We start from the raw sequence: 6,000 nt of genomic DNA on the forward strand, positions 1-6,000 counted from the left end.
ATATGGTTGACTCAGTGAAGAACAGGCAGATGAGACAGGATGACTTGATCAAAGAGAATTCCATAAGAGAAGCCTTTGCAGGAGCTTTTCTGAGTGCAGACAAGAGAATCAGAATTACATTTGTCAAGGTTTCGGACAGGTAGAAAAGTTGCATTGCTTTCAATGATAAAGAAGGTGGAGGACAGTGGTTTAGGGCCCAAAAGGACCAGGAAAGATGGAGCTCTGTCATAACTGAGTTTCATGTTATGAAAGATCTTACAAAAGGTGTTACCAGACAGATGTGCGGATTTACTCTTTGACAGAGTGAGGGGGGTTTACAGCAGACATGTAACATCACCTGCATAGAAATGGCAAATTAGTTCATGTTTCCAAGTGATATATAAAATGAAGGAAAAAAGGAAACCAAAAGAGAGCCGTTTCAAGGCAAGAAGTGTTGAGTTAGAAGAGTACAAAGAGAGGCAGTGAAGGAGAGAGCTGTGGAACGTAACCAGTGATGTATAAAGGGATCTCCCAAGCCCACGGAGAATGAGGACAGAGCTTTGCTTCTGAACAGTTCTGGTGAGAATAGCTACCACTCCATGCAAAGGACAGAGGAAGACTGGAGAAAGTCTAAACTGCAGTTGGAGGAGGAAATCCACTGTTAAGTTGGTATTTGGTGAGCTCTGAAGACATCAGTGTGTGAAAGTGTTGCAAGTAGTCTAAAGAGTGGGATATAGTTAAGGTAAGACAGACAATAGGAAAGAATTGGATTTTCCCTCCCGGCACCTGGTGATGAACATTCATGTTGTAGTCCAATAGGAAGGCTTTTGCCAGCCTGTGTGAATTCCCCTGAGACAAATGGAAATTTCTAATATAGTCTGTGTAACACAATTAATTATATGGAACTACTTCTATGAATAAGCATTACTCAGTGGGAGTAAGGAATGTCAGGACAAATCCTAGGCTGCTGTATTATGCTGTACTGAATATTATTTAAAACTACCTTACACTGCACTGAATATTATTTAGAAGAAAACTAGCTTATGGAGATCCTTGTCTTCTGTTGACTTCAATGGAATAGGTCTGGGGGCCAAAATACTAATTCAGAGACCCAAACCCTCTTCTGAAACACACATCTATAAGCTCAGGTACTGAATAACATGTTTATACTGGTGTAACAAGAAGCAGTATTTGGCCTGTAATAATTCATGTCTGTTTTCTTGTATCCACAGAATTATACAAAAAGCCCACTGTAGAACATATGTTCCAATGAAACTGCTTTTCCTGGAAAACTACCTAGCTGTCTCTTGTGCCTCATAGATCTCCCATTTATCTATCTGCAGGTCCTCGTTCTCATCAGGACAAGGTGATGAATGACTCCTGCCCTAGGCCACCCTCTTCACTGAAAAAGCTGAGAAGAGCCTGGAATCCCAATCTTTCCTCTCAGTGTAGCTGCAATAAGTGGATGCTGCTATTGCTGTCTCTTTTGTCAAGCTCCTACTCTTAGAAGATAACTTGATATGAGTCTTAGCGCAGGTGCTGAATGTCAGCTGTGCGATGGTTCTACAAAAGCATGAGCTCATATACCATGGGACCTGTTAAATGTTTTTAGGGCTGCTGTCATGGGACATAAGGACGTCAAATACCTACCTTAGGCATTCTGAACCAGGCCAAGCAACTTTTTTTTTTTTTTTTAATGTTTTCATGCCTAAATTCAATATGTGTGGAAATTAAGCTCATAAGAGTGATGACTTTCAAGCTAAATTCCAATAAAGGCAATATAGGCTACTAGGTCACTTGCTTGCTTCGGATAGTTTTTGGTGATTAATGCTATTCTCCTGCCTTTCGCTCTTCCCACTGTGTGATTCATATTGAAAAAGTAATTTATCTTGTATTAGTAGGTGATTCCACAATAGTATTCAATGCCAGGCAGAGGCATTTGCTGTGACCCTCGAAGCAAGTCACTACATTAACATGAGATAATTCTTGAAAGTGAGGTTCATTAAACTGACAATGCAACACGGTTATGGTTTCACAGCTCTTAGTTCTGGAGCAAGATAATTTGGCACACTTGGATCTCTGTGTTTCTCCTATTGCCTTCCATACACGTTTGATATTTTTCTCCCTAGCTGTGGTAAGCACTGAGAAGACTGATTCCTCAAAAAGATGAGAAAATGCAGAAAAAGAGGAAAGATAAAATCATTTACGGAACATAAGGAAACCACAGTTTGAGCATGTGATATTCGAGTCTGTGCAAGCATATATATCAAGTATTATAACTTGAAACAGTTTGTGTAAGTAACTTCACACTAGACACACAAGCAAACTTTACTATAAGTATCTTCAAAAAACTGTCAGAAATATAAATATAAGCTCTAATATGTATCTATGTAGTACAGACACTTTAAAAGGCAAAAGAAATATTATAAGCTATGTTTTGGTTATTAATAAATGACATGGACATCTCCCAGCAATGTAATAAAAGTGAAAATAAGGGTACATACATAAATACCTGTTGTGATTTTCATGTTATGAGAGGATTTCTTCAGATGTTAGATGGACAAATGCTATTAGAGCCAGGAGAGTCCCAGGAGCTGTGATTCATCAGGACATCTAAGGTACCTTTGGTTTGACAGGTAGTTCTCTGAACCCTGATGTGAGATTTACCTTTTGAAGCAGTAGTAACACTTTTTTTAAAGAAGTCTTTCTAGGAAAAGAAGGAGCCAGAAAGTTGAGCAACTGGAAGTCAACATCATATTTTAATCTTAATACTTGTCAGAATAAAAGTGTTTATTGCTTATAAGCATTACTTTCAAGCAGGTGCTTAACAATAGGTGTGTGTCCTTACCTGATACTCTATCCCAAAGCCTCAGAATGGTAGATCTTATGCAACAACTGAAGGAAACAGTGAACTCATGAGTTCTTGTATAGTACTATTGCCATCTCACCTCTGCTGAAACCTGTATTCAACAGTAGGACAATTTTCTGCAGCACCATGTTGGGTTGTGGCTATGGGAAATTCCACAATAATGTACTTAGAAGCAGAAGTTTTGGGTACATAGGAATATTGTGAATGTTATGGATCTATTGTATAAGCTAAGAATTATATTAACTGCAAAAGATTAGATTCAGATCTTCGTGCCTGGCGCATACACAGCCCACCTTATGTCATCTGAGAATTTCTAATCTGAATTTTCAGGTTTGCCAGTGGTTCTTTGTTTCATCATTCAGGTATAGGATAAGAGGTCAGTGCTGTCACTCTAATGGCAAAATAATGCCCTAGTTCCTTGTGCAATAAACTTAAGAAGGAAATCTGAATGTGTTAGCAGTTCATGGTTAGGCTTACATACTTGTATTCTCAGCACTACTCTCTTTTTGGACAAACTTCTTCAGAAATCTAGTTAATGGAGCATCCAGACTAATTAAATCTTTGATCACTCTTAGAATGAAAAGTGACTTACTACCTACTACCAATTAAAGCAGATACCTGGTGTAAAATACTGGCTTCTTTGGCAGGCATGCAAGTAGTCAAATGTATTTTAAATAAGCTCTCAAACAAGAATAGTTACAGCTAGACTAACAATGAGAAATCTAAACAAAAACATCCATTACTTCTGATTACAACTTCATTTCATGCATATTCCTACTACTTGATAAACATCTTTATAAGCACAACTTGCCAAAACTTTTGCTAATGGAAATCATAGAAGGAGAGTCACCGAACTGTAGGAGAATGCCTAGGCTTGGCTGTGCTGCAGAACCAGCTCAGCTGTCCCATGTACAGCTGAAGTGGTTAGCGCTGGCATGCAAGAATGACCTCATGATAAACTCACTGTCCTCACTAGGAATTAACCATTTAGCTACTTGCAGCCAACAGAGTATCACCGAGAGGAAGAGACTGCTGTATTTCTTTTCCATATCATAAGAACAAGTACATTTACCAGCATTATTGACCAGAGACTTAGCAATGAATTTATGAGCTGGGAAAGTCATGTGCAATATGTGCACATGAAATTATATGTGTAATTTCTGATAATAGTACCATGTAAAATTCCCCCACTAGTACTTTGTTTTTAAAATTTGTAATATTACAGGGACCTGAGAGTCGCTTGTTTTGGTTTTGTCTGTGTTGTACACAGCCTAAGATATAGAAACCAAAATCTCAGAAAGTTTTAGCTCTCATGACTTCCTGATAAGGAAAAATCATCCTATTCAATAAGATGTCCATTCTGTTATAATGAAGTACTTTGCAGCGCTATTGAAGAAGACACAAAGCAAGAAAAGCATAAAAATAGACATGCTGTCTGTTTTTTCGTTTGAAAAAAACTTAGTTTGTCTTCCTAAGAAAAATGAATACCATATAACACATATGAAATGCTACTGCATATGAATAACCTCATTCAAAGCCTGTGGAATGGAATAGTGTATTTTGTTCAAATGCTACACAAACTGCATATATCCTGCAACTCTTTATTGTCTTAAGCTGTGAGGTTGATTCTCAGCTAACCAGCCAAGCACTCCTTCGAAATACTCCAGGCTGAAACAGTCCCGCAGGAAGTGGTGTTTGTGATTCAGTGAACGGCACCTTGCCCACTGACTCAGTGTTGAGCCAGTGTCCAAATGTGTTTCTAGAGTATGGAATATAAAGTCCTGACTGTTTGTGGCCACTGGGAAATTCATTGAACTATTGACGAGAATAGGGATATTAACCACAACATCCCAGAGTCCAGACAGGGATAAATACAACTTTCCCCCGCTTACTTCATTGGGAGAATAATTCTTCTCCTTTCCTCTAAGCTTGTACCTTTTTCCTGCACTTAGCTGGTCACCATCGTCTGTCTAGGCATGTTGGAAGGATGAGTGCCACAACTCAGATGTTCAGTCCATCTTTCTGTGGGCACTGCTGGCAGTGCCAGGCTTGGCACCTGCAGTTTTGCAATCCCATGATTTATCCCACTTGGAGACTGTCTTTGAGATGGACACCATCACTGTAAATCCGTCTGGGCATTTTCAGCTAGTTCAGTTTTGCAACTGAAGGGATGCACTGAGGCATTTGCAGTACATTTCCTCTCAGGGCTCGTGACCCAGTAGATGTGCACAGTGACTCAGAATGGCCTTTTCTAAACAAAGTCTTAATTTATGGATAAGACTTGAACAAACCTCAGCAAAGTTTAAACTGGAGATGCTCTGCACAAGTAATGTTTCTTACTGGCTTTCACATGTTTAGTACAGAATTATTCTCTACTCAATATGTTTTCTGTTGTTTTGTTTTTGGGGTTTTTTGTTTGTTTGTTTGGTTGGTTTTTTTAACACCATCATTATATAGAAAAAAAATCCCAAATTCACAATTTAAGAAAATTAAGTCCTCAAAACAGATGTCTAATGTCATTCATCCGCACACTAATTTGTGTGAAGGTTTATGGCAGCAAATTTTTGTACCCAGATTTACAAAGTAATGCCAGGACCAGCTGTGAAAGATCACAGCTTCAAATCTGAAGTTGTCCAACAGACAGTGTAGGTGCTGTGATCCTGCATGTAGTTGATGACACAGTGCTTAAATTGTAAATCTTTTTCATGTTTTATTGTTCACAGAAATATTTTTATCATTTTCTTGATTTTAATTTTTTTGCAATTATGGAATAATATCTACCCGCATTTGACAATTTTAGAGAAATTTTAGTAGTACTCTTGGTAATGCCTGTTTTGGACCTGCTAGCATTAGTGTTGAGATCATTACTAGCTACGTATAAATGGTTTGAATTTTGTAGCAGGAAGATGCCTTTGGACCATTTAGTTAATCTCTGTAATCTGTATGTAATGGTTAACTGAGTTCTGGAGTTATGGACCATATGAAATGGTAGATAGCTCATTTAGCAGGTGGATGTAGGTGGAGTTTGTTTGTCAACGTACCTCCGTTAATGCTGAGAATGTGTTTAAACATTAGATGTACCATCTTAGCAAGAAGATGGGGTTCAACAAGGGTGATGCAGTAGCTTCCACTGCAGAGAAAGGGACATAAGC

The 6,000-nt window shown here is 38.4% G+C and overlaps 1 long non-coding RNA gene across 1 annotated transcript in view; it reads left to right on the forward strand.

The window, feature by feature from the left end:
* Nucleotides 1-2,724, forward strand: part of LOC141960921 (uncharacterized) — a 76,252-nt gene extending 73,528 nt beyond the window's left edge. Inside the window, exon 5 of the long non-coding RNA XR_012633714.1 lies at nt 1,323-2,724. This is a non-coding gene — a long non-coding RNA (uncharacterized LOC141960921). The remainder of the gene's footprint in view (nt 1-1,322) is intronic.
* Nucleotides 2,725-6,000: the final 3,276 nt, after the last annotated feature.

The sequence above is a fragment of the Athene noctua genome, chromosome 5 (genome assembly GCF_965140245.1).
Source record: "Athene noctua chromosome 5, bAthNoc1.hap1.1, whole genome shotgun sequence".
Classification (NCBI taxonomy): domain Eukaryota; kingdom Metazoa; phylum Chordata; class Aves; order Strigiformes; family Strigidae; genus Athene; species Athene noctua.